This window comes from Ambystoma mexicanum, chromosome 1p (assembly GCF_040938575.1).
Source record: "Ambystoma mexicanum isolate Mex_15411 chromosome 1p, UKY_AmexF1_1, whole genome shotgun sequence".
Taxonomy (NCBI): Eukaryota; Metazoa; Chordata; class Amphibia; order Caudata; family Ambystomatidae; genus Ambystoma; species Ambystoma mexicanum.
Genome location: NC_090921.1, coordinates 599004595 through 599032583, shown reverse-complemented (window position 1 = coordinate 599032583; position 27989 = coordinate 599004595). Strand labels below are relative to the sequence as shown.

At 44.5% G+C, this 27989-nt stretch overlaps 1 protein-coding gene across 1 annotated transcript in view; it reads left to right on the top strand.

Annotated features, from left to right (window-relative positions):
- The window catches only part of ACSBG2 (acyl-CoA synthetase bubblegum family member 2), an 811342-nt gene that overhangs the window by 10618 nt on the left and 772735 nt on the right, over nucleotides 1–27989 (top strand). The window lies entirely within an intron of this gene.

The following is a 27989-nucleotide window of genomic DNA, read 5'->3' as shown; positions in this document are numbered from 1 at the left end:
GGGCATGAGGCATCGGTGGTGTCCGTTAGCCGATAGGCCATGGAGACTACAACGGGAATTCAAGTGGCTTCTGGTCTACCTGTGCACATTCAGGGGTGGTCCACCAGGTGTTTGGCGGCCTCCTGGACCGATACAGTGGGGGTTTCTCAGCAGGAGATTTTCAGGGCTGCTACCTGGGCTGATCAATACATTTTTATCATCCACTATAGGTTGATTGTCTCCAACTCAGGGTTTGGTTCCTTCGGGGTTGGAGTTTTGTCTGTGGGGATGTGAAATTGGAGTTCTTAAAGGTGTGTGTTTTTTCTGCACTGTTTTGGCTCCGTCTCTCATTGGGACCTCCCCCCCCCCCCCATTGCTGCTTTGGTATACCTCATGAGGTAAGTACTGGGACGAGGAAGAGTGGATGTGGAGGTAATGCTCTGATTACTTACCGGTAATCTTCATTACTCCTCGTCCTACTCTTCCTCGTCACAGTACTGAGGACCCTCCTCGCCCTGCATGCTGGGACGAGGAAGAGTGGATGTGGAGGTAATGCTCTGATTACTTACCGGTAATCTTCATTACTCCTCATCCTACTCTTCCTCGTCACATTATTGAGGTCCCTCCTCACCCTGCATGCAGGGAAGGTCCCATGCTCCAGCTTGGTAATATGAAACTGAGTGACATGGCTATGGGGGAGGAGGTATAGGGATAAGAAGGTTCTGTGTCGGAAGCAGGGGCCTCATGAGGTAAGTACTGGGACAAGGAAGAGTAGGACTAGGGGTAATGAAGATTACCAGTAAGTAATCAGAGCAGTACTCGCAAATGCAAATGATCAAGACGCACATGACTGACTCCAGCACATTCTGAAGCCGTCAGTTAACACGACCCACTGTTGACGGATAAATGTATTTTTAAAAGCATTCAACAAAACAACTTAAACCCCACATCTTGTACTCAGTCTGTCTGCGCAAGAAAGGAAGGTAATCAAATTAAACGCCCGCCAACACTCTAATCATCTCTACCCCCTCCCTCCTGCCATCAATCCCTTGTCACCAGCGTGTTACTAATGTACAAAAATAAAGAAATCTATACTTCCCCCATTTCTACTGCCCGTTCTGAAGTTAAAGGATAGTTCCGGGACTTTTTTTTTATTGTCCCTACGGGTCGGCCATGTGTTTGTAAGCATAAATCGGTAGATCGTAGGAAACTTTCCTATGGACCTTACCCGACTTTTCGCCCATTATCGCACTCGAAATCAGCCGCCATTTTGTGATAATCCTATCATTCCGCCGCATCGCCCTGGCTCACCTGCCTTTGCGGCACTAAATCAAATCCCCCGCCCCTGAGCCTGACATCAGCAGACGCGTACTGCCCATTTCAAGCACGTCTCGTGTCAACAATCGCTGCGCCTCAGCTATTGACGTGTCGCCATGGAAATGGCAGGACGCCTCTTTCCCCAATAAGTATAAACAGACCGTTTCACAACACACAGCAGCAGATTTTCGATTCCATTCCTCTCTCTGTGTTACTTTGAGTATTCTGTGACTCGTTTCAGTGCTCTGGTCAGCTACCTTCGCCGCTTGTAGCCCGTGTGAACACCTGTACCATCTCTGTAAATTATTTTACTATCTTTACCGCACAATGGCCACAATAATGCCGTATATGTACGAGCACGAGTACACCGAGGAGGAACTACTGGAAAGGCAAGCACGCGAAAACGATGGGGATTCGGACGGCAGTTGGGAGGACCAGTCAACGGATGAAGAGCCTGGACCATGTCGCATGGACGGCGTCTCCACCTGGTGCACGTGCAATCGGTGCGAGCTAATGCCAACTGAGGAGGAGAACTGCTGCTGCCGTGAAAATTCCGGGTGCTTGGCCTACATTTCGGAAAGCGAGCAAAGTCTGCAGGAAGGCGAGCAAAGTCTGCAATGCATCACCGAGCTGCCAGAGTTCAGGGAAGCTTGCCTCTCACGGACAGTGTTGAGGATGATGATGGTGCTTATGCACGAACTTCGTGGCACTGTTCGTCCGCGTAATCCGAGTAACGAGTAAGTATACTCTGTTTGTGATGTCAGTGATGCCACCACTATTTCATGGTCGTCTCCAACATATAAAATTACATTTACATATCATTCGAACGCATGTAAATTGGTTCCATATAGTGCATTTTCTAGATATAATTTTTTTCTAAGAAAAATGACATGTTACCTGAATCGACATTGATAAGAAAGTTTGGTCAGTTTAATACAGTTTGCATCTTTTTTTTTTCACAGGTGGTACAGGCTGGTGGCCTATCGTTGCTTCACTTGGTGGCTTCACGGGAGGCTCGGACACCGCGTTCGGAGAGTAATACCTGCCTGTGCGGTACTTGCCATTAGACAACATTTCCCCAGTGACAGTGGACAATACCGCGGATTTTCCCTCGATGTGCCTCAACTTTACAATGTGTAATGTTTATTATTTATGTTTAACTAAAATCTAAAATAAAGCCCAACATATATTTTAACAATGGTTGTTTTGATTTTTTAAATGAATCTAGTGTATATTCTCCTGGGAGGGTGAGGTATTTATAAACTCACCCCCCTGCCTTCCATGTAGTAGATCCTGCAGCCATCCTCTTACATTCAGTTAGATGGCCTCTCCTTGGTGAGGCCCTGCGGCAAACGGGTCTTGTCTGCACGACCACCGCCCCGATCCACCCCCCCCCCCCGCCCTATCAAAGGCAGTTCGCACCAGGGTACTTGCGCTGCTGGCAAGTGGAGCTGTCAGGGAGCGATAAAGGCCAAGAGGTGCCAAAGACCATGTACACTTCAAAGTGGTCTATAGAGCATGGGTTGTTGTTCCCATGTCTACCTCCAGACCCCGTGTCTCCTGCCAAGCATCCCCCTCACGCTGGACGCCCCCCTGCAATCCACATAAGTGTGTCTCCATTCACGAGTCTTCCTGTGTCTTGTCTGCACGACCACCGCCCCGATCCACCCCCCCCCCCGCCCTATCAAAGGCAGTTCGCACCAGGGTACTTGCGCTGCTGGCAAGTGGAGCTGTCAGGGAGCGATAAAGGCCAAGAGGTGCCAAAGACCATGTACACTTCAAAGTGGTCTATAGAGCATGGGTTGTTGTTCCCATGTCTACCTCCAGACCCCGTGTCTCCTGCCAAGCATCCCCCCTCACGCAGGACGCCCCCCTGCAATCCGCATAATGCCACGACATATACACGTCATTCATTCACAAACACACCCCCTGTTTCGAATTCTTTATAACCCACTTCATATTTCTAATGAGAACTTCTTTGCGCTTTGCTAGTCAACCCGTGAAGGTGCTGGTTATCTGCTCTTCGTCTCTGTGAACTTCCGTGACCACTTTGAGCAAACTCGTCAGTTTGCAACCTGTGAACTGCTCCCTCTTCTACGACAAGAAACTACTCTGATCCCTGCATCTAACTGTTTGTTCGTCAAGGTAAGTCCATGTACCATAATCATTTTGCGTCCAATTTTTTAATTTATATCTATTTGCTAGTAGTCATCAAATTGCATCCATGTTTTCTTTTCGTTCACGACAGTACATGCAAGGAACTAGTCACATGTTCTGAGTTTAGTCAAATTACTTTTTCTATTTTTTGAAAGTTATTGAAATACTTATCCGCATGTGAATAACGTGTATAGTTCCAAGAACCAAAACGGACCTAGCATTGAACCTTTTATGTGTCATTTAATGTTTTAACACATTGGTATTCATAGAGAATTGTTGATCTTTACTTTTCAGAACTTTCCATAATGCCTGCCTGTTCCATTGGCGGTTGCCCTTCGAAGACTCATAACAAATCTGAAGGTACTATAATGCATGTTTTCCCTAAGACAATAGATCAGATAAGAGAATGGGTCCGATATTGCGGATATCCAGCCTCTGAGATAGAAAGTAGAGTCCTAGAAGTCTTTGCGGACAAGAGGGGTGATCGATACCGCATCTGCAGCAGGCACTTTAGCCCAGACATGTACTCCACATCATTGCTAATAAAGAAGAAAACACCGCGAGCAAGGCGAAAATTGCTCTCAACCGCTATTCCCACTCTATTCGTCCACATCCCTCCACTGGTGAGTCAAGTTTACGTATTTGTCTGTCGGCCTTGCGGTAGTGTGTAGCATTAGCTAACAATAATTTCCCCATTTATGTATCCACTCAATATGAAGGCGGAAGATTCTCCATCCGTGTCGTTATTGCAGTCATCAGCCACTTCAAGCGCCTATCGGGTAATCTTACTTAGCTATTCTGACACTGACTTGTTTTAGGCATGTAAATCAATAGTTTTAATTGATCCAAAATAATGCAAGTACTGTCTTTCAGGGAGATGCTGAGGAGTCCAACGCATTGACGACAACCGTAGATGTCACTCAGATGCTCGAGGTACGTTTCCGGACAGTTCCATCGATGGAGATCATCAGATCTTGCATTCTTGTAGCGTGATTGTTACACACAATGTTTCTTTCGTTTTTAGCCATTGGTATGTCCTTCTGTCGTCGCCCTCCTATGTGTCTTCTTTTTTCAATATTGTGTTCATTACTAATGAAAGTCCTATGTTTCAGGGAGTCGATGGAGCATTAGTCCAAGAGGAAGGGGGGAGCATGCAGTTACGGGTCGGCGCAACAGCTTGCAGAAGTGTGCACCGCAGTTACAGCGTCCCTTGATGTTCTTATGCATTTCGAGGTATGGATACTGACAGATCAATCATGCGAGATCAAATGACGTGATTACATCCGCTATACTTCCTTCTTTATTAACGCAAGTACTATGTTTCAGGGATCTGACGGAGCTTCTTCAACAAGAACATCACCCCTAGTAGTTGATGCAGATCTCTGGGTGGTGACACTTCCAACGATGGAGCAAATCGAATCATATTTAGATATCCATTATTTATTTTAGACAACTGATCATTTGTGCAGGTCTATTTAGATGAGCCGTTGACGCCTGCAGAAAGTTTATGTTCTTTTAAACAAAATAGAAAACCATACTAATGCAATTACTGTGTTTCAGGGAGTTGCTGAAGCGTCATCTTCAATAATATCATCAATGGAAGTCTATGCGGAGCCCGAGGTATGGATCTTGACAGTTCAATCTAACTAGATCAACAATGCGTGAACTATTGTCGTTTGAATGTTCTACACAATGCGTTCATTCGTGTTTTGCTATTGAGATGTACGTATGGGTATTGGTCCCCAAGTACATTTTGTGTTTTCAATATTATTATACATACTAATGAAAGTTCTATGTTTCAGGGAGATGATGGAGCCTCAGTGAGTGATGGATGTGCTTATCATGAAAATATAGTCGTTGCAGCGCGAGAGGAAGTGGAGACATGCACACACGAGTCGGAGCAACAGCGTCCAGATGTTGAAGTTCGAGGCAAGAAAGTTTCAAAGAAAAGAAAGCAAAAGAAGGTTAGTGTCCTGTTCACTATATTATGTTGTCTTTCACTGTCAATAGTTCTATACTGTAAGTTGTGTTTAAACTGAACATCCCTTTTCTAATCTGTCCTCTAGTTGCGAGTGGGTGTAAGAACTAGATCTACACAGACAGTGAAGCGAACGAGAGATGTTGCTTGTCAAACCTTTTGGCAGGGACTTGAGACTGGAGATGCATCGTGCCAATGGGAAGAATATGAAGTGATTGACAACGGAGCTATACCACCACCAGCCATTGATAGTGAATGTCCTCCTGGTAGTTTGGATGCAGTCGGAGATCAATTCACAGAATCCACACCCGCAAAAAATAAGAGCGCGCGAAAGTTGAAGACATTGTTTTTTTCTCCCATCTCCGGACAAGGAACAGATGTTGCAATGGAAGCGAATGAAGTGGACGACAATGAAACACCATCAATATCACTCAGCATAGCGGAAGACGATATCAGAGATTGTACCTTTCATGCGAGTGACATGTCCTCAACGTTACAGGCCGAACCAGCTGGGACGCAGAGTGACAGTATAAGGAAAGAGGCCAAATTCATTGTATTCGATAGCTGTTTGATGGATATTATTATGATGATGAAATGTGGGCATTGGGTTGGTGGGGAAGTATGTGGGGAGCCATTGATTAATGTGACTCGTGCAATTCGAGGCACTAACCTTAAAATACATGCCACCTGTACACAATATCATCCGTTCGCATGGTCTGCACAACCCATGCTGGGGAAACTGCCAGCAGGCAATCTACTTTGTGCAGCGGCTGCACTTTTTAGTGGTTCAAGTTTTAAAAAGTGAGTCTTTCTTTCAGTTTGTGGGAATCCATTTCATTGCGAAAACTCAGTTCTACAAATACCAAACCGATTATCTATTTCCAGCCATTAGCGAAGCTTGGAGAATGGAAAAAATGTCTATTGATAGTACATTCGCGGGCAAACGGTTCAGGCTAGCCGGTGATGGACAGTGCGACAGCCCAGGATTTTCAGCCAAGTACTGCACCTACCACTTTGAGGACATGGAAAGTAAGAAAATTGTGAGTTCGGTGGTCGTGCAGGTGTCACAAAGTACATCCTCAGTGGCCATGGAGAAAGTTGGCTTTGTAGCATCAATGCAAGAACTACAATCGCGGGGAATGGTGATCGACCTGATAGCCACGGACAGACACGTTTCAATTGCCAAGACAATGAGAGAAGAGTACAAAAATATAAATCACCAATTTGACGTATGGCATCTTGCAAAAACAATCAATAAAAAATTGTCGGCTGCAGGAAAAAAAAAAAATATGCAAGGTATTTCACAGTGGTCCAAGTCAATCAGCAACCATCTTTGGTGGAGCTCAAAAACATGTGAAGGGTCGTTGGAAATTCTACTGGAAAAATGGCGGTCAGTAATGTTGCACTGTAGCAACGTACATCGATGGTCGACAAATGAGCATTTCCACAAATGTGAACATGGCCATTTGTCCACAGAGGAGGCACGGAAGAAGAAGTGGTTGATTCCTTCATCACCCACTCACAAGGCCATTGAAAAGATTGTATTTGATAAAACTATAACAAGAGATTTGAGGGGACTCACGGAATTCTGCCACACAGGAGATTTGGAGGTGTTCCACAATATGTGCCTAAAGTACAGGCCCAAAAGATTGCATTTTGGCATGGAAGGCATGATAAATCGGACTCTTCTAGCGGTCTTGGCACATAACCATAATGTTGGCCGTCAACAAAGTAGGACGACCGGAACTTTAGGGACGCTTCGCTACAATAAGGCCTTCACTAAAAGAAGTAAACAATGGGTGATCAAACCAGTGTTTCAGGATATGCAATATGAGTTTATTGAGAGACTTATCGTAGATGTCCTCGATAGGCACATACATGGAGTGGTGACCGAACCTATGCAGGGGACAACTGCATTGCCACCCAACATTGCCTCTGTTCCATGTCCACCTAAAGCAGAGCTCATTGAGAAATACACATCACGGTTTAAATGATTGTAATTTGATTGTCTGTTCTCTCGAGTCTCCTCATGTTGCAGGCCCATTGCAATTAAACCAAACAGTAATATAAATCATTTTTACAAAAATTATAGAATGTTTCCGTATTACAAACACATGGCCGACCCATAGGGACAATAAAAAAAAAGGCACGCAGACAAGATGCCCTTACACTAACTGTAGCGAACTAGAAATGTGTGCTCGCTCAAAGTGAACGTCAGCTGCTTTGATGTTTTGCTCGGGTGGCGGAACGGCCCACGACCCAGTATAAGGTTCTATTGTGATTTGACCTTGACAGGCCGGGACCATCCTGAAAGACTATGAAAAGATAATGAATAAAATTTCAGAAACGAAACGATGAGCCACGTTCATTAGAAGAAGTAACGTCGGCAAAGAAGGAGTGGTGTTTCGGGTCTGCCCTACACAGAGACACAATGGAAAATGCAAATATAATGTAAGTAACTTTTGATGAGTTTATACCGCAATTTCATTACTATACAGTGGCTTTAAAGACGGGTTCAGTTGTACTTGTTCGTTCTATGTGGCATATTGTTTTCTACCGCGCACTAACTTGAGGAGAAACATCTGCTTTTACTGAAGCACCTCAAAACCTTCCTCATTGCTTCTGCTTTCTCTCTCCCTCTCCCCTGCTACAACCGGTCCACTGTCTGCGACCTCGGTACTGGGCCCTTCCACTCTCCACCTGCACTGCCTTCCTGTCAACCCCTGCACTGGGGGACTGTCTCAGTATCCTACAGCCCCCCCTTCCCAGCACTTGTTCTGCACTTACCTTGCACTTGCCACCAACTGGCCCTATTTATTTATTATTTTATGCTACTTACCTTGTACTCCACTCCCCCCCCTCCCTGCCTCGCCACGCCTTTAAACACTTGTGTACACCCAGTAGCGCTGTCCTCGCTATGATTTTAATAAGGATCTGATGGTGAGACTAATTTCATTTTTTATGTTTTTAGGTACATCGTTCACTACTGTCTGTGTCACGAGTACCGGACACCGGCGGACGGCTTCTACAGCCGCCAGTTGCTTCTCCGCGTGAACAACGTTACCACCCTGACCATTTTATGGGACGATCGCCAAGTACAAGTATGCCCTTACGCGGTACTAACGGTTAGATGCAACATACCTACCGTTGTGGTGGCCTAGTGCCTCGTTGTTGGAACAGCCATGCGATTATCAGTGCGACCGAAGAGCTTATTTTTATCGTAAAACAACACCCTGTGTACTGCACACGAACATCGCTTCCCTCAAGACGAACTAATTTGGATCGAGAGCAAAGAAAAATGCAAATCGCTGAATATTCTCTAAACATTTGATGTCCAATAAACGTACTTTGCCAAATGTACAATCTTGCCGTTTGCTTTTAAACCACGGTTTCACATTCCGAATTGTGGCGCTGTATTGTGAGATGCTCTAAGACCCTGTGTACAGCAAAGGACCATCGCGTTGCTCAATACGAACTTTTTGGAACATGAGCAAATAAAAATGCAAATCGCTGAATATTCTCTAAACATTTGATGTCAAATAAATGTACTTTACCACATTTACAATCTTGCGGTTTGATTTCAAAGTACAGTTTCATATTCCGAATTGTGGCGCGCTGTGTTGTGAGCTGATCTGTGTTGATTTCCGGGGTCTGTGTGGAGTCGCGTAGAAGACGCCTGGGCGCGTTTGCCTACGCAGCACAGTAACGTCACGGAGAGAGGCGGGGAATATGAATGTTTTGATAATGTATGTTTCAGGGGCGGGGGATTTGATTTAGTGCCGCAAAGGCAGGTGAGCCAGGGCGATGCGGCGGAATGATAGGATTATCACAAAATGGCGGCTGATTTCGAGTGCGATAATGGGCGAAAAGTCGGGTAAGGTCCATAGGAAAGTTTCCTACGATCTACCGATTTATGCTTACAAACACATGGCTGACCCGTAGGGACAATAAAAAAAAAGTCCCGGAACTATCCTTTAAAACCTGGGACAAACCATGATGTCGCTCCCAGGGGAGCATTAGTCCGTGCTTTAAGCTGTTTCAATTGTTTGCTTGTTAACGGCATGCAGTCGTTTTGTACAAACATGCATGTACATAGTGTGCACGGGGTGTCGATAAATCATTCCGATGCAAGGTTACGATGTCCTACTAGAAATGGCAAATTTAACATCGCTGCCTCTTACGAGGTTGCACCAGCTAGCTTTTCTTAACTAAATGGTACTGCCAATCCAGAATCTACACGCGAGCAATTCCCCAGTCACTTCAATGAGGATGCAGACGAGGCAAGCAGAGATTAGATTATGCATGTTCCTTTTAATAACCCGTTTAATACCAGAGATTAGTTTGTAAGCGTGGAATCGGGATTCAAAGTTGTGTTGCACACCGTTGCCCCTGAGCTATCCCCCCACCTCACCTATGGGAGTGTTAGGCACAGGGAAGTTTCTAGCCATCTTGGTGCCCAGTGTGAAACATCAATGTGCCCCTGCACCCCTCCTTCCCGGACTGGCACACGTCACTCCCGAACTACACATCTGTCGTGCTGCAAAGACCCTCCGCAATATGAATAAATAATTTTACAATGATTTCATTACATTGTAATTCAAGTACTTTACAGAAGAATTCTAGAAAACACAGCTTTTGCTGCCCAAGTAAATAGTTTTTCTGGAAGGCCTTGCCTGAATGCAGTCAGTGTTCGTACTGGCACACTGCGGTGTGAACTGTGAACAGCCTACTGGGATCTCAGGGCCCAATGACCTTGCCCTGTGTTGCAGGTGTTCTGTTTGTACCACCTCACTTGTATTTCGCAAGGGGCAATACTAATCATATGAATTATTTTCTGATAGGTGAACATTCCAAGATGAACATTCCAAGATGTACAGTCCTTATTGTACGCTTTCAAAATACCTCTGAAAGTGGGAAAGGGGACAAATGACACCAATGAGGATTCCTGCATGCTTGAAATCAGAGCATTTCAGGACTATAACAGTGATCAGAGATCTCTATATTTAATTAAAAAGTCTGTAATAAATAAAATGATTGTATGTGTGTAACTCTAAATTCAAAACTGATGCATGGCTTGGTGCTCACATCATGGTTCACAGTACTCGCCCCAACATTAAAATGTTTGTAACCATGAACCATACATGCTAATTTGATCTGCTTACGTTTTTGGATGCAAGTATAAAATGGCTGCAACATCAGCCACTCAAATGGGGTACAAGGGCTCTTTTGCTTCTTGTTTCTGAAGAAATTTAGAGGAAGGGCTGGGTCTTCCTTCTTCTCCCTCCTCTTTCCTTCTCTCCCGCCTCTCTTCCCTTCTCTGCCCTCCCCCCTCACCCCACCCTGCGTGTGTGTCTCTCTGTGCTTCTTTCTCCCTCCTTGGAGAAAATGCAGGGGGGAGTGGGAGAGGGGAAAACATAAAACACTTGGTATAATAAACAGGATTGGGTAGGGGTTTAGGCCTTCTCTTATCCTGCCAGATGGGGGAAGGAGGATAGGAGCTGCACTCGGGTAAATGGGGCAGGTGTCCCTTTTTTGTCATGAACCTGGCTTGAGGAGTGGGTCACCTCTTTTGCTTGGACTGGTATGAGCAAGAGGACCACTCTGGCTAAGGAATTTTACTGGGAAGTAATCCTGGCACTTACCGGTCTTGGTTGCTTCTGAAAATGGGGGTGATCACTATGATTGTAGTATTTTGAATTAATATCAATTCAGGCACATGTCCATTTCAGGTTTTACGTGTCCCTTTATGATTTACATATCTGTATTGTTGTGGGGATGGGAGGTGGGAGGGAGGTGTTTTATTTGACCTATACTGTAATTCTGATCGCTCCGTAGATGGTAAAATAATTTAGGCCTATCACCAATTCACACTTTCTACTTAAGGTAATTGACAAGATTGCCTCGATACAGCTTTAAAAAAAATCTAGAGGCTTCTCTCCCACATCATAAGCAGTCTGGGTTCCGCCCGCATCACGGGACAGAGTGCACTACTAGATCTACAATCCAGCATGCTTAACATCATGGATAGAATAGAGGGAAAGTAGAATTACTGGTCATGTTGGAATCTCTCGGCGGCTTTCGACCTCCTGGATTATGACCGTTTTTTAACCACTTATCCACCGTGAGCTGTTCAGAGAATACCATCTGCTGGGTCCAGTAGTTTCTGGGCAATCAGTGTTCAGCCGTGTGATGGGGCAATGTTTCCTGCACCTCGGCGCCTATGGCCTGCGGCGTCCCCCAGGGTGAAAGTTTGTCACCAGTATTATTCAATACCTATATCAAGCCACTTTGTGACACTTGCTGACATGGGTGTGCTTTTTAAGAACTGTCAAGGACTTTCAGCTGCTGTTTGAGTTGGAAGGGACACAATAGACACGGATAGGGTAGAGCCCAGCTACAGCATCATTAAGGAGTGGATGTCGATTAATTTGTCTCAAAAGCAACAACTGAGTTGTTAATATTTGGCTCTCATCAATCCAAGTCAGAACCTCCTGTAAGCTACTCGAGTTTTATGGTTGAGGACTGTGCAATTCCAGTTCTCAGAGTTAAAACGTTGGGTGTCCACTTGGCAGCATCGTTGGGTTCTGATGCTGATGTGAAACTATCACATCCAAAAATTCACATTAGCATCTTAAATTGCTGAGACAAATAAGACCTTTTCCCTCAGCAAAAAAAATGGCATTTCGCCTGCTCGAGCTATTGTTCTTCCCAGAATTGATTATTGCAACGCTCTGTTGGGAGGCACAAGCAGCATTCACAAACTGCAAGTCCTACAAAACGATGCTATAAGCGTTGCAAAAAACAACTCGTAACACATCTCTGAAATGTGGAAGGAACTGCACTGGCTACCTGTGGCAGCTCGTGTACAAGTTCCTTTGGCCACAAGTGCATTCACAGTATTACCCCTACCTCTCGGACAGACTGGCCAAACTTTAAGATTGTCAGGTTCCTGACTTCTTTTTTGTCATAAAGCAAGAAGCGCATTGGGCAATGGAGATCCTATGCCACTCTGTCCCCAAAGCATGGAACTCCCTGGCATTGAACCTTCGACTTGAATTCAGTCATCACAATTTAGCAAACGTTTGAAGACTTTTTTTGTTTACTTAAACAGCACTGCCCTTTCTTTGTCTTGTGTTTTATGCTAGTCTTCAGTCTGTGTGCGCCCCGATGCCTGCGAGATTTGGCGCGTTACAAGTAAATAAAATAAGTAGAGCAGGGAAGGAGTGGATTATTTATCCTACATCCCACCATAGGGCTGCTAAAAAACGTTAATGTTTTTCTAACCTAAATATGTAAAGTAGCTTTCGTTAACTTGTTAGAATCACTTAAGTCTAATTAACAAGAACTATGAAATCCAGAATGACCGAAGACTCGACTTTCAGGTGGGAAACCGAACAGCGTCTGTTATTTCACAATCGCTGAACATGGGTCTGGCTCCTACTGCTGACACATACTAATTGTTGTGCAACAGTTCATGCTGAAATACTGTTGGTAATCTGCGCCGTATTTTGAAGACGGGACCTGATTTGCAAAGCGTTTTTCAATGAGATTGCACCATTGTAAAACGGTTTCTAAATCGGGCATGACGAAATGTCAGCCAGGAAGGATATCATCATGGCAGGGGCCTGGACAGTAAAATGCATCTTTCAGGAAGATGGGAGTGACGGGCCCAATGTGCTGTGGAAGAAGTTGGGACTTTCTTGCATACGCACAGCCGGGGCAACACAAGCATTTAACCGTATTTCAAGCAGTCTTTATGCATATCATCCTGTTCCACATTTTGAGCAATTAGAGGCTTTTCGTGAGGCTTCTGGGTCTTTCTTGTAGTTTTTAGATCCGCATTCATGTGTCCAGCTGCATTTTTAGATTTCAAAACAATCCAGCTCGTACGCAGAAGCCCGGCTCCTGTTGTGAGTTCTTTTTTTTTTTTTTTTTTTTTTTTAACCCATTATTCAACGCAACATTTTAGAGTCAAACGCACAGATCCCCAATTAAAAGTTAAAAAAGCAGCACCCTTGTAAGAGGAGCTGGGGGAATGATGCAATACCCCAGTATTCACTGCTGCCAAGAGAAAGGTATTAACTATGGCTTAACTAACATGAGGCAAAAATACGACCTAGAATGTTCTGTACAAGTAGAAGAACAAACCTAAAACGAAACATTTGTGTTGATTACCTCGTAAGTCTTTTAGATGGTGGCAAGCACGCACGTAGGGCAATGAGTGGAGGGTTTTATGAAGCTGCTTTAATAATAATTCTTTAATGTGGTATAGATTGAAAATAAATTCAAACTTTACACATATTACAGATTACAAACATTATACTCGAATCATAAATATGCAGAAACATGAACTAATAATATAGAATCAACTAAAAAGGCCAGTTAAACAACTTTCCTTATGCTATTTACAGAAGTTCATATATAAATGTATTATTACCTAGACCAACTTGCATCTCGGATGTCATTGGAGTGAGTATTTTTAGACCATAATCAATTTCAATGTATTCCTTGAAATCCCCAATATTTGGAATAGTTAGTCCACGGGCCAGGCTAAGTTCGACCTGTTACAAGACGTTATATAATGCAATGAATAATTGCATATTGCAGGTGTTAGTGCAATATAGCCAGAATTACATTTCGCATCTAGTTGTAGGATCGTGCACAAATTCACCAAGATAGCGTAAGATTGTATTCTTCAAAGTCTGGCATTCCGTAAGAAGATGTCTGGCTGTCTCCGGACATTCTGAGGATTTACAAAGATTGCATATACGGTCAGCGGCCGGGATTTTATCCCATGCTCCTCTGATATGCAAAGTAGGCAATTGTTCCAATCGAAACAGGATGATGAAGCGTCTAAGTCTTCTAGAGGGGCATAGGTATAGATAGGCAGGCGGTTTCATGAAATTATATAATCCATATTTCACAAAATGATGTGTCTTAAGGCTACCTATGTTTGCAAAGTTCTCAAGCCAATCCCAGAGGTCCACTTTTTTTCCTAGTGCATTTAAGGTTTCCTTGGTGACAGTAGCCCCTCTGTGTCCATCCAATATCTGAGAAATTCGGTCATATCTTTATGTAGGGGCGAAGTAGTATATTTTTTAGTCACCTCCTGATGAATCACAGTTAATAAGGGGTTAATAGAGCCACCTATCATCTTAAGGTAAAACCCTGCTCTTTTCCTCAATACCATTGCCTTCAGAGAGGGAAGACCCAATTCAAGTCTGATCAGGGCTATAGGGACCCCCGGGGGTAGCCCCAATATCTGTCGCCAGAACTTGCCCTCCAGCACTTGCAGCCACGCTAAGGCAGTGACTCAAGGCCATATATGATCATGGGGGCAAACACTTGAATGTAAAGGTGGCGCGTTCCCCAGAGGGTAAAGCCACCCTGCTTGTTTGTAAAGGAGGAAATTAATGAAATAACTTGCATCGCCCTAGTAATGTGACCCTGTCTACAGAATAAATAATCACCAAGGGGCTCAATTTCAACTCCTAGATAGCGATAAGATGGAGCATAGGGTATAAGATTTTCATGTACTATGAAGTTCACTCGCGATACTCTATTTCTCATGAATTTAAGGACCTTTGTTTTGTCCAAATTGATGGTCAATCCATTTATCCTGGCATAGTCCTATAGGGCAGAAGCGGAACGCCTTAAACCACCTATGGTATTGTCAAAGACAACCAGATCATCCGCGTATGCTAATACGACACACAATGCTTCACCAATTTTAGGAGGGCAATCATCAACCTCGGCTAATACTGCAGGAATGTCGTACACATATAGATTATAAATAAGGGGTGCAGTGACGCAGGCCTGCTTTACCCCTCCTATCTTGGATCACATTTCTGGTCATGTTTCCGTCCTGATCTAATCTCAGGCGTGCCGTAGTATTTTGATGGAGTAATCGAAGGTAATATAATATACCTGACGGACATCCCAGTTTCTCTAGCTTAGTCCATAGCCTCTCACGAGGGATGGAGTCAAATGCGGCCTTAAAGTCGATGTAGAGGGCGTACAGCGGGGGCTGCCCCTTACTAAGCGCCCGTGTACGGAGTATTTCCATAACCAAAAGGTTATGTGAGGTGGAAAAGTCCTGTCTAAAGCCGCATTGCAATCTGCTGGGTATTTTGGCATTTTCTACCCATTTCTGCATCTCACTAAGCAATAGTGAGGCAAAAAGTTTACCTGAAATATCAAGCATGGATAGAAGCCTGTAATTATTATGGTCAGAATGGCTGCCTTTTTTGAATACAGGAATGAGAATAGCTGTCTGCCAGGACCGGGACGAATTATCCCCTGCACTAGGATCTTATTAAATAGTAGAGAGAACAGGTCGGCCCAAAAAAGGGGATGGTTCTTGATCACTACGTTAGCTAGCCCATTAGGGCCAAGGGCTCTAGAGGACTTAAGTGCAGCTATTTTATTCAGTATTGCCTCTACTGAGACATCGAAAGGCAGATGGAGAGGAGCCTTCTCCGAAACTCTACTCATGGTTTCCATTCCCCCTGAATTTCGACTTAGTAGAAATTTTACCCATGTCTCCTCACTTATTGGGTTAATTAAGGGGCCTTTAACCTTCTCTCTATTCTCATTTAGTAGTGACCAAATGCTACGAGAATTTCTAGCGCAGATCGTTTGTATCAGCCGCTGATATCTGGTGTTTTTCTCTGTTTTCTTAATATCCGCTTTGTAACAGTTTTTGATATTTCTTAATTTTTCGCGGTATAGAGCTCCAGATAAGTTCATATGTTTCAGGCCTTGGATCGCCGTTGATTACCCTGTTAAAGGGAAGTGTAGCACCCCCAATTTTTAGCATATGTACCTTGTTGGCCGTGGCATGCTGACCTGAGAATCCAGATATCCAGTCTTCGATTTCATTTACCGTCATAAGTTTGAAGTCACAGAAGCCCCGAACTGAAATTGGCTACTGAAGCTCTTGAACCTATCTTGTGTTCTTCTCAGACCACACTATTCTAGATCCTGCGCAGATGGCTTGAATGTTACCCATGTTAGCAGGTGAGGAAGCTGGAATAGGAATGCTGAGTGTACACTGTAGCGACGCATGGTCGCTCCATACATTAGGCTTAACAGTCATATCGCTTACTCTAATCTGCATCTCAGGGCACATGAATATATAATCTAATGTGCTAATTGATGATCCACTCACCCAAGTGTGTCTCCCCGGCCGATCTACCAAAGTACGGCCATTAATCATAGCCATATCCCAAGCTCCAAACAATTGCAGCCAGCCTAATCCTTCAACCTCCCGCTTTCCATGGGACATCCAGCACCTTGCATTGAGATCAGGGTTGGAGGATATAAGTGTCTCGTCCGCCATATGGCAGTTAAAATCCCCCATAACCACCACAGCGGCATTGCCCGTTCTTGACAGCCAAGAGGACAATAGGTCTTGTATTGCCTCTTGTAATGAGTCCAGAAACAGTTCTCCTGGGGGGGTTATACAGATTAATTAAAAGAAACCTTCCCGAGCCATTTGCGTCATGATATTCGACCGCTACTGCCAACAGCTGCTCCTCCGATTTACATTGAATCTTTCGGGACATAAACGTGTTCATTACCCCAGTAAGTAAACCACCGTATGGACGACCCTTACTGCCCTGTTTAGCAAACGCTTGATGTATAACAAAAACCATCTAACAGTAATGGGTCAAGAGACCATGTCCCTTGCAGACATATACAACTATGTTGAGACAGTAAGTCTACAGAGCCCTCCGACCTCAAGAGATGGGAGAAGCCTCTGCAGTTCCAAGAAAGTAAAGACAAACATCAATGGTTCTGTAACAGTTGCGGAATGGATTCTAGAAGTGACTTCAGGACTTGCTGTATTTCGACTAGAGCAGGATTGTCTCCTCCCCCAGATTTAAGCACATTAGCCGCAGGAGCTGTGTCATAGCGTCCTCTGGATCGGCCGAGGGATCGGCCGAGGGTACCTTCTCCAGCGAGTCCACATCAATGTCAATGTCCACTGCACCCAGATCTTCTTTATATTTTCTGATGAGTTGTGCCGTAGTTGGAAAAATGCAATGTAAGGCAGAGACATTAGGGTTAGGGCCCGACAGGGTTTCAATGAATAGAAAATCCTCAGATTTTAAGACGCGAAGTTGAGGTATGTGATATAGTCTTGATAATAACTCTGAGCGTGCTAACCAGGGATTTTTGCCACTAGAATACAGATTCTTAATGAAACAAATACAATTCGTATTTATGTCCTTCACTGCCCTCTTCTGGTCCGATGAGGGCTCGTCGGGTTCTTCCACCGCCCGTATTTCAGGGAGATGCTCCGGCTGCATATGCATACTAGTTTCCATATCGGGCTCAGTGGACATAACTGAAACTTCATTTAGGTCCATTCGCGTTGACTTCTCTTCGGGTATCAGCCAGTCTGTTAAAGGGCCTTTTGCCCTTGCCGCCCTTTGAGCTGCTCTCACCAGTCTCTTCCTGGCCTTTTTTGAGCGGGTCTCTGGTGCCGGTTTGGGTACTGTTATAAGTGGTTGGGCACATTTTGCAGCTGACTTATTTTTAAGTGCCTTTTTTGCTAATCTTCGTCGTTTCCGTGTAGGAGGGCACTGGGGGCTTTGCTCATGCTCTTGATCTTCATCCTCCACGGGGATTTCCTCAATTATGCTGTCGCTGTTGGGTACATATTGTGCTTCGCCCCCCCCCCCCCTCCGCCACATCATCCTGCTCATCAATCTCCTTAACTGTCCGTAAGGCATCAGATTCATTTCTGCCTCTTCTCGGAGGAGATCCTTTTGCCCTAATGCCAAAGTGATGGAATTAGTATTGGCCAGGATACGCCGCGACATTTGTAGGAGTATTTTAAGGGCAAATTGGAGAGCAGCCACCGATGATTGTAGCTCAGTTATCTGTAATGAGCTTGGATGTGATTCGATATTATCTTCCATCTCATTATCCGGTTCATCCTCCATCGACGCCATTACCAGATTAGGAGAAGCAGATAAACGGCCGCTGATTCCCCCACCCGTATGCTCCCCCCGAGACACTATTCATGCTGTTTTCTTTTAAAGGCATTATGCCACTTGATGACCTCTGGGGAGTTTGTGCTCGCATCCCTCTCTGTATCGCTAGACAGAGGTCTAAGAGGGAATTGTCTGTCGTCGAAATTGGAGGTGTTTAAGGAAATGCCGCCACTATCTATCGGTACAGCTGTTTCCTCAATTACAGTGGAATTCGTGGCCGGGGGAGGATTCACAGGAAAGAACTCAGTTATGGCCCCTTGCGCCACCGGAAGAGCATATTTGACGTTCTTTTTGGGTTTGCCCCCTTTCTTATGGGATTCCTTGGGTTCCTTTATGGGTTGAGACTTATTTTTACGTAGATTATAGATCAAGTGGGGTGCTCTTCTTCCCCGCTGCATATCTACATTATAGCTCAATTCACTTCAAGAATTTATATCCAGTAAGTGCCGGTCAATCCAGGCAAGGGAGGTAATGAGGGCTGCTGCTAATAGGCGGGAATGATTTACCTCTTAATCTGCACTGGTGAGGTAACTAGATTGAATTTCCTACCTTTTTCTGGCACGGCCTCCCCCACCCCCACCACCAGTATAGTGACCCGGGGAGCTTACAAGCACGGATCAAAGGCCACAGCCCGCAGTCTCCGGGAGAAACTCACAGGTTCCCCTTCTTCTCAGGGTCAACTCCAGCACACTTCAAAGGCAATGGATTGTACTGAATTAGCAATGCCTCCAACAGCTCTGAGGTAGGGCCAGAGATTTATGATTATTCTCCCCGCCACGGCCTTCACAGGCTAGCTCTAAAAGTGGTCACTGCAATTACCTATCCAAGCGGTGACCACCACTTTCAGGGGGGGGGTCTCCTTTCACAGGGGGCGCATATCACCCAGTACCGCAGCAACTGGCCACGTACTGAGATCATAGGCTGCAAGGAACCGTTACTGCAGGGAGCCACAGGAAGCCACAGGGAGCTGCCGCGCTGTATTATAGCAGGGAAAGAAATTCCGTGGCTGAACACGGCGCGGCTAGCTTCTGCGTACTTCTGTTCTTCCTGGCTCTGAACCTGCTTCTCACCTTCGTGCTACTGCGTTAGCCTAGCTCGCCTTCACCTCCAACCGCGAGGATTCCTGCTCGCTCGACTATCGTCTCCGCTCAGCTCCACATTTGAGTTCAGATTCCGAGTTGGAGACTCTGAGGAAAGGACCCACGTACGTGGGTGAGCGTGTCTATCTCTTTCTCTCTCTTTCTCTCTCTTTCTCTCTCTTTCTCTCTCTTTCTCTCTCTTTCTCTCTCTTTCTCTCTCTTTCTCTCACAGGTTTCGCACTGAGGCCGCTTCTGATACAGGGATCAAGTAATGTGTGTTAAGGGTTGGATGATCTTGTCGATCTTGAAGCTGCTTTGGCATATTTGGCCACTCCGCTGGTTTAAATGTTCTTTCCTAGGCAGCTCCTCAAGAAGTAATTTTTTTACAGACTGAAAAATTACCAGATGTGTGGTGACGAACAGGGCAATTCGGGGAGTTAAGGTGTAGGTGGAGACAACACAAGAGTGGCCTGATTACAAAAACTTTTTACAATGGTGCAGTCGCATTTGAAAAATGCTTTGTAAATCTGGTTCGATCACTTATGAGTCCTAATCAACCTGGGACAGATGGAGTCCTCAGGGTGCCTTGAACTTTGTAGGTGGTTTGTTTGAATGTTGTATGGTGTGGACTAATAAATATCATTACCTTTATTGTGTACACCGGGTTCGTAATTAAGATTTGATGTGCAGAAACTATGCCGTCCTTTTGCCGACAGGAATTCTGCCGACAAAACGTATCGATAGATGTATATATGGGGGGACTAGTGTAGGGAAAGGGCGGGCTTGGCGAACCCTCAAATAAATTGATGTCTGCAGAATTCCAACGAAGTAAAGTAATTTGAAGGAATTACTGTCGGGACATGGAACCATGCAGCAGCTAAAAGCAGATACTGTGTGCATCGGGCTTCAAACCTACTGGAATAACCTTGTTAGGGAGAATTCTCTGAGGCTAATTTCCCAAACATAGTGAGTCCCCCAGCAGCTTTGCTGGATTTTTGGGGTTTATTTTTTTTCTCCTGCTAAGAGTGACTCTTTCTCCCACTCTTGGGCATGATTTGAAAATGTCCTTTGACTATGTAATGTGTTTTATGGGCTATGGGGTCTTTTACTCCATAGGGCTTCATGTGTTTTTGGTAAGTGTGTTATACAGCACCCTCAGTGCAGTAACACAGGAGTGTCATAGTGATCCCCAAACATAGACTCCATACCCTGGGACTGACTGTCTCCCAGGGCATGTAAAGTCACCCTTGGCTTTACTAGTCTTAAATTGTGAACAGAACCAGTACAAACCATCCTATTGTGGAAGTACTGGTAGGGGTAATTCGATTGCCCCGGGTCTGTTTTCCAAGGGGGCACTGTCCAGTCCCCCTTGTCGAGTTTCTGGCTGGTGGCAGTGGATACCACGCAAAATATTCCACCAGAATATTTCCTATGGGATTTTCCCATTCATTTTAAACGCACCACTGTTTGGTGCAATGTTAAAGATACTGCTGGGTTATTTATTTAATATTTATTCCCCGGTTGGGTCTTTTTGCCAGGACTCGGTTTTAAAATGGCGTTTGTGTTCACCTCTGACACTCTAACCCAAGTCGAGCCCTTTGTTCCACTTTTTGGCAGGCTTCTCCACAGAAGCCCTCCAAATGGTGCCACTCAGTCTGGGGTCGACAGGATGTGTGGGAGGGGAATTAGGCACCCTGGACTGAGTTGCCTTGGCAACTCAAGTCGCACTCTTGTGTGATTGGCCCAGTGGTGAGCCACCCGGCTCACCACTTAGCATGTTTGAGTGACAGCTAGACTGATGAATGGGGGTTTTGCTGCATAAAAGCAGGGCTTTGGGGGCTGGAACTTCAGAAGTCGCCGCAGGATCTAAAGAATCCGAAGAGGGGAGAAGCTGAGCCATCACCACCGGTGGAGCCCTGCTGTACGAAACTCGCCACTTTTCCGACGAAAGAGGTGATCTTCTTCCAGGAGAGTCTCCTTCCCTTTGAGCTGGTGGGACCAACCAGTTCGCCTTTTTCGCCTTCCTGGATCGTCTCATGGTCGAATCGCCTGTGCCAAGCACCCCGGTGGCCGGATAGCCACGCTTCACCACTACCGCGAATAAAAGGGTAGTACCTTTTTTAACTGGGAAACTCCGCGGCTGGTTTCTTCCCTGGCAGTGCAACGACCTCCGGCTTTCCTCCACGTCAAGATCTTCTCTTCACCTGGACGAAGCCCCGACTTGCACCCGCTGCCAGGAACAACTGCCCCCGCTGGAGCTTTCTCACCATTTCAGGTACTGTGTCCCGCCTGGTCTCCCTTGCAAAAGACTGTCCAAGGTGTCCCGTAAATCCTTGACTCTCTAACCTGGGGTGACCTCGGACCTGCTAACATTACCTTTCTGACTTGATCCAACCTCTTTGACTTTCCTGCAGACTTTGAGTGCATTTGCACTGTTATCTTGGGCACATTCCGCCTTGCTCTCCAACAGTGGGCCTGGCCTATGAACTTTTTGCTCTACAGTAGACCCTACCTTTCTTGACTTGCTGTGGTTTCTTAAACGTGTTGGTACTGTGTGTGTTTCCTATTCTGCCTTTTCTCTCCCTTTTTAAACAGAGTGCCATCTATGGTTACGCGCTCACCTCTGTTTTGCTAATTAAGTGGTGTCTTAACCTAGACTTGTCGAATAATTAACTAGGGAGGTGTATATACTTAAAGTGACTGTTTGATCTTGCTTGACATATTAGTGCCATTGTATTTTTAGAAGTGTGTTTCTAAATAAATAATTATATACTTTTATACCAAAGCTCTGGTCAGTGTTTGCTTGTGCTACTGTATTTTTAGCCCTATTGTGTATACTCTATATACTGCCTAACTCTTCGAGGTCTGACTGCTCAGCCACAGCTACCAGGTAAATCTGGGTGGTGCAGACTGCTACCAATTTGGTTTACTGCTAACTCCTGTAGTCTTAAACATTTTGCAGTGGTCCCTAAGGGAACTGCACACGTTTCTGCCTAACCCCTCTGAAGAACATTGGCCAAATACATATCGCACCACGAATCTTGCTTCCACATAAAATGACACCTATACCTTTTTGTGCATTACCTGTTAACCACTTTAAGTACTTTCTAAAAGGTTTCCTAATGCACCTTTGAGCAAAATCACAAACACACACAGCGGATGTCACACAGGTATAAATATCCATGCCATCATTTGGCCAGGAGAGTCCAAAGTAGCCCCATCTTGCAGTTTGTCATGCTAACAGGCTCTTTTAGGCAACAGCTGTCAGGTGTCTTGACCCACGTTCAAGTTATTATGCTGCAACCTTGGGCTTAGAAAATCCAAGATGGCCGAAAAGCCTACATTTGTGCCAGAATCCAGGAAAACAGCGCAGTTTGGTTGCCTGACCTCCACCCACCAGTGCGGGCGTAATGGGCCAAAAGCGCCATGAGTGAAACGTGGTGCCAAAGAAAAAACAGCAGTGCCTGTTAGCTCAAAAATCGCTTTGAAATCACCTTTGTTTCTCTGAAATGCAAGCTCAAAATGCCTATTTCAAACATTGCAAGATATTCAAAAATCTTACTGTACACCAGCAGACGTCTGGTAGAATGAAGTCTTGTGTGCATACAAAATCTGGAAAGATGAAGAGCCTAAAATAATGTTCATAACAAAACTGGCTGAGCTGTGGATGTCAGTAGCTTAAGTGAAATGGTATTTAAAGCCACTAAAATCGAAATGTTTAAAATAAATGAGTGACCTACTGTTGAGTGGCGCATAGGTTGCAACTGTTTAAATGTCATAGTTTTGAACTTAGAATCAGCGTTGTAGCTGCATGTGTAAAAATTGTAAGTTTGATTTGAATGAAGAAAAACTGGGAACAAAAAGTGACATTTAGCTGAAGCCTGGCTTAAGGAGATTGAATTCTGCCTGACCACTACCCCCAACAGGAGTTGAAACTTGCCCAGCAACTGCATTCACAGGCCTGGCTGCCTTGTGCTGTTCCCACCTAAAGGCGATCACACCTCTCTGATTGAATTAGGGGAGGGGTACCTGGGAGCAGGAAAACAGAACAATGAACTTTCCTTGGCTCAGGCAAATGCTAAATCAGGGGGGTCGTAAATGGCTTCCTCCCGGAAGGAAATGGGAGGGGCGCTGCCTCTGGGAGCTACCTGAGCTGGAGGCGGGGACGGACAAATTCCCCCATGTGATTTGGAACCTAAACCACACCCATCTGGGCCAGAGCACAATTTTAAAAAGATGGATAATTCATAGTACATAACTGTCAAAATTATATCAATAATATGATTCCTGTGATTTTTCTGTGCACATTTTAAGAGGTGTTAGGACTCTTTGGTATGTTCTCGGGGGTAGTAGAGAAAATGGGGTATTACTCCAAATGTCTGTATGTTAAAAATTGGACACTTTATCATCTGATGCCCATATTCCTTGCGCACATTTGTGTAAATTCTGGAAAGGTTTAGAGGTTGTGTTCTTGATGAAAAGGGCAGAACTCTGTCAGAAGTGGACACGACATCTTACAAAGACAGGGATCGGATGGTTGGGTCCTACAGAAAATATGTTAACTGGACATATTATATTAGAAAAATTATACGTAGATAAATATGCATTTGGATCAAAAATGCTTTTGTGTGCAAAGTGACAAGGGGAGTGTTCTTTCTGTATGCCATAAAATTGATGCCTGATGACACTCTATTTCCTTCCCCAATCAAGGGAGAGAGGAGAACTTGGCCAATGATAAGTTGTGAGGGGCAGGCTTAGTCATGCCCACGCACACACCCATTTTCAAAAGACATAAAAGGAGTCATTGAGACCCAGGTAGAGACATTCACTTCCCACTTCAAACTGATTTCTTGCAAAGCATTTTGCCGGACAAGACAATATCCAGAAGACTCCAGAACTTGGAAAACCAGACTCCATATTTCAGAACTTGCAGCTGAGAGGCATAGTCCAAAAGCTTAATCCTTCTCAGCAGGCCTCGGAATCCAGCAACCTAACCAAACTATTCAACAGCCAGGCGAGCTGTGTGATTCTGGCTAGAACCTTGTGCCAGAAAAATCCAGAAAGCAGAGCTGTATCCAGACCACCGTGCAGTGCCGATAGAAGACCAGACCCAGACCGCTGTGCAGTGCCAGAACTTTTGCCAGAACCAGAGATCCAGACCAGCAGAGCAGAGGGAACCGCAGATAAACCTGTTGACCGGATCTGTGACGAGGCCCATTCCTTCCAAAATTAGGAGTGAGTATCCAGCCAGACCTGTGCATAGTCATCTATTAGCTTATCCCATCCAATTGAACCCGCCTAGAACTGCATTAGAAATCGCGTGTTCATTCTGTGACTTTAAAGCTGTGAAAGTGTCATTTGCCATTCCGAATCATTATTTCATATCTGGAAATCTACCTCCACAAAATCGTCCGTATCATTTGAACCGCGTGTGCTAGGAACGAGATTTAACTTTCTCATTATAGTTTTTCTGTAATCGCGCTCGACGCACTCGGAAAAAGTGCCGCGAATTGCAACTAGCTCATTGCACCACTTGTAAAAAAATAGCTGCTTTTGCTTTGCATTGCTGAAATTTGTTTTCAACCTGATAATCCCTCATGAATCACTGCTAGTTTAGACCTGAACTAATTCAAAGTAGCTGTCACCTACCCTGAATCTCCTATAGGGAATTAAAATCATTTTTAGCATATTTTCACTTCTTTGCAAATCACATTTAAAGTATTTTTGCCTGTGTTTTTAAAATCATCCCTCTGCTATAAGCTTGCTAGGGGGGAACTGAATTGGTATTGCATTTGATGGTATTCCTGAAAATTGTGTGCTCTCCTTCCATCTCTTTATACTGCATAGGGGGGGGGGCAGTGAATTGCCACAAGGGGAAAAGTGATTATATTCTCTCTTGTTGAAACCATATCAGCTTATTTCTGTGCTGCATTTCCATCGTTTTTCCTTGAAACCATAAAAGCATTCTCGGCTACCTTTTTTATCCTTTCTCTACCAACTCCTAAGTGATTACAAAAGTGTGCTAGTGTAATATTATCCATTGTTGATCACTGTCATATTCTTAAGTGTGCTCTCAAATATTAATTTATTTATAAAAGTGTGATATCTTTAATTTTTCAATAAATCTTTTAATTTGCAAAACAAACCTACTTCTTGGCTCAGTGAGGTCAGGGGGATTCAAAGAGAGGGGCGTTATACAAGGGTTTATCATCCAGATCTATGAACTTGTCATAAAAATATATAATTAAGGGCTTCCCTTGGGCATCCCAGACTCGGCATTGACTTAGTTGGAGTGCTGAATTGAAGTCGCTTAACACAGCCATATCCTAAACGGCCCTGAAATTTCAATCTTTAACTTCTAGCTATGTACTTTTTACTTTTCTCAGTTTTCATTATTTCAGAAACCGATGAACTGTACTTCATCTTACTATGATCATTCTATTAGTCAATGATGAAACTCATGTAACTGAGATACCAGTAAAGTGGTGAAATTGCATCCCTGCAGGCAGAGAGATGGGGCCTGCCTGGGATTCGTCACTGTGCTGCACATTACTAAAATCGGTGTGTAGTGATTCCACTATATACAGGTCTAAAATCGTGACCGGGAGGAATAACTGAAAACCTATGTGCAAAACGTTTCAGCTACCCTGCGGTTGGAAGCCTGACTACATTCAATAGGCTGCAGAAATCTTAGCACGGATCAAGACTACATCATGCTGCAAATGGACTTGTACTCGCTCCTCTTTCAGATGAGGTGTGGGACGAGGTAGGATAGGATGTGGGGTCCTGAACAGAAAACATGCATTGGTGAGTCCCAACTCCCTTTATATAATAGTTAAATATCCACAGAGATCTTGTGCAAACTTTTCGTTATATAGGCTAAGCCAGAACTGTTGACTTAGTCAATACTTTTTTTTTATTTGTACTTCTGATGAAATTGACTGTAGTTTTTTTTAATTATACAGCCATCTGTCCGGCAACATGTAGATCCTCTGTGGCTTGTTGAGTCCCTGCTGAGATCCTCCCACACTCCTATTGAGGGAGCAAGCATCATTCGCAGTGCTGCTGGCTTCCCGGGAAGCCAGCAGGGACTCGGCATTGTAACCAACGGACTCAGTGTCTGCTGCACACATCGATTTTCAAACCTTTGTAGCACAATCATTTCACGGAGACCTCCTGCTAATTCATTTTAAAATTCCAATATTTGTATTGGTGTGAGTAAGACATGAAATCTAATTTAACTGTAAATGCATCCACAATCGGCACGAAAAATGACTGTGGAGCCAAACCGCAGATATTGTGCCCACACAATCAGTTCAGTGGGGTCAAGAAGAGGATATGATGGGAAAGGAAGGGCGGACAAAACTGTCCGATTTTAATGTGAATATTGCTAATAGTACAAGTCCTAATCTATCCAGTGATAGTCACCTGGGAAAAAGGTCACTAGGGGGCAACATTTCCCCAAATTTACATTGCCACAAAAATCAGGCACTTTCCCTAAATATTATAGAATGTGGGGGGACGCTTTTAGGGAATCCGGGGTGAAAAACATCCTTCCTTGCAAGTATTTCTCAGGGGACATTGTCATATAGCACTACCTTAAGCTGCAGTCAATATTTAATAAAGTAAGTTAACGTGGCTACTCTCTGACCATCGACTCTTCTGTATTTTTTTGGAACATGGGCAACTGTGACATGAACATTGTGCAGCCAACAAGGAAGCACCAAAATGATGGGGACACAGTTACAAGTACAATGGAGAAAGTAAAGCTTGGTGTTCTGGTCCATAGCCCATCACCTTTTCCCATACTTTTGGAATGTCTGGATCTGTGATACGGATGCCGACATCCCAAAAGTATGAACATGAAGAACAACTTTCTAGAAAACCAGTGAATGCCTGTAGTGGGGACCTGTTCTTTGTTATGTTTATATGCTTTTATACTGGATCAAATCACAGCCCTAGTAGTATCAAAGTGCCTTGGCTTGTCTGTGGTGGCGTAATGTACCCCCGCCAGCGGTATTCAGACTTTAGTCTGCTCGAAGAAAGAAAATAGGCAGGGAAATGTTCTGTGATAGCATTGCTGCGCTTCAGCCCTGTTTTGAAGGACCCATGGCAGGGTTCAACATTTCTGGGAGCTATTAAGCTCCTGGTTCTAGCCTAGGAGAGCCTGGTTGGCATGACATAAAGGGCTACCAGGAGCTTTATTTGGCTCCCCCATCCAACGGGTGCTGTGCAATCATACCTATGTGACATTAAATTTGTATGTTTGGGAATGTGTATAAATGAGCACTAGTACACATCTAGAAGGCTTTTAAAGCATACTTCATCCTATCTAATAGGTAACGTTATAGACACGTTTGTGGAATGTTCTATAAGTGCTCCTAATTCCCCAGAGGTAGCTCCTGCTTACTAAGTGATGCTGAATACACAGTAGCTGCTCTCAGCTCCTGCTAGTCAGTCCTTTATTGCGATCCC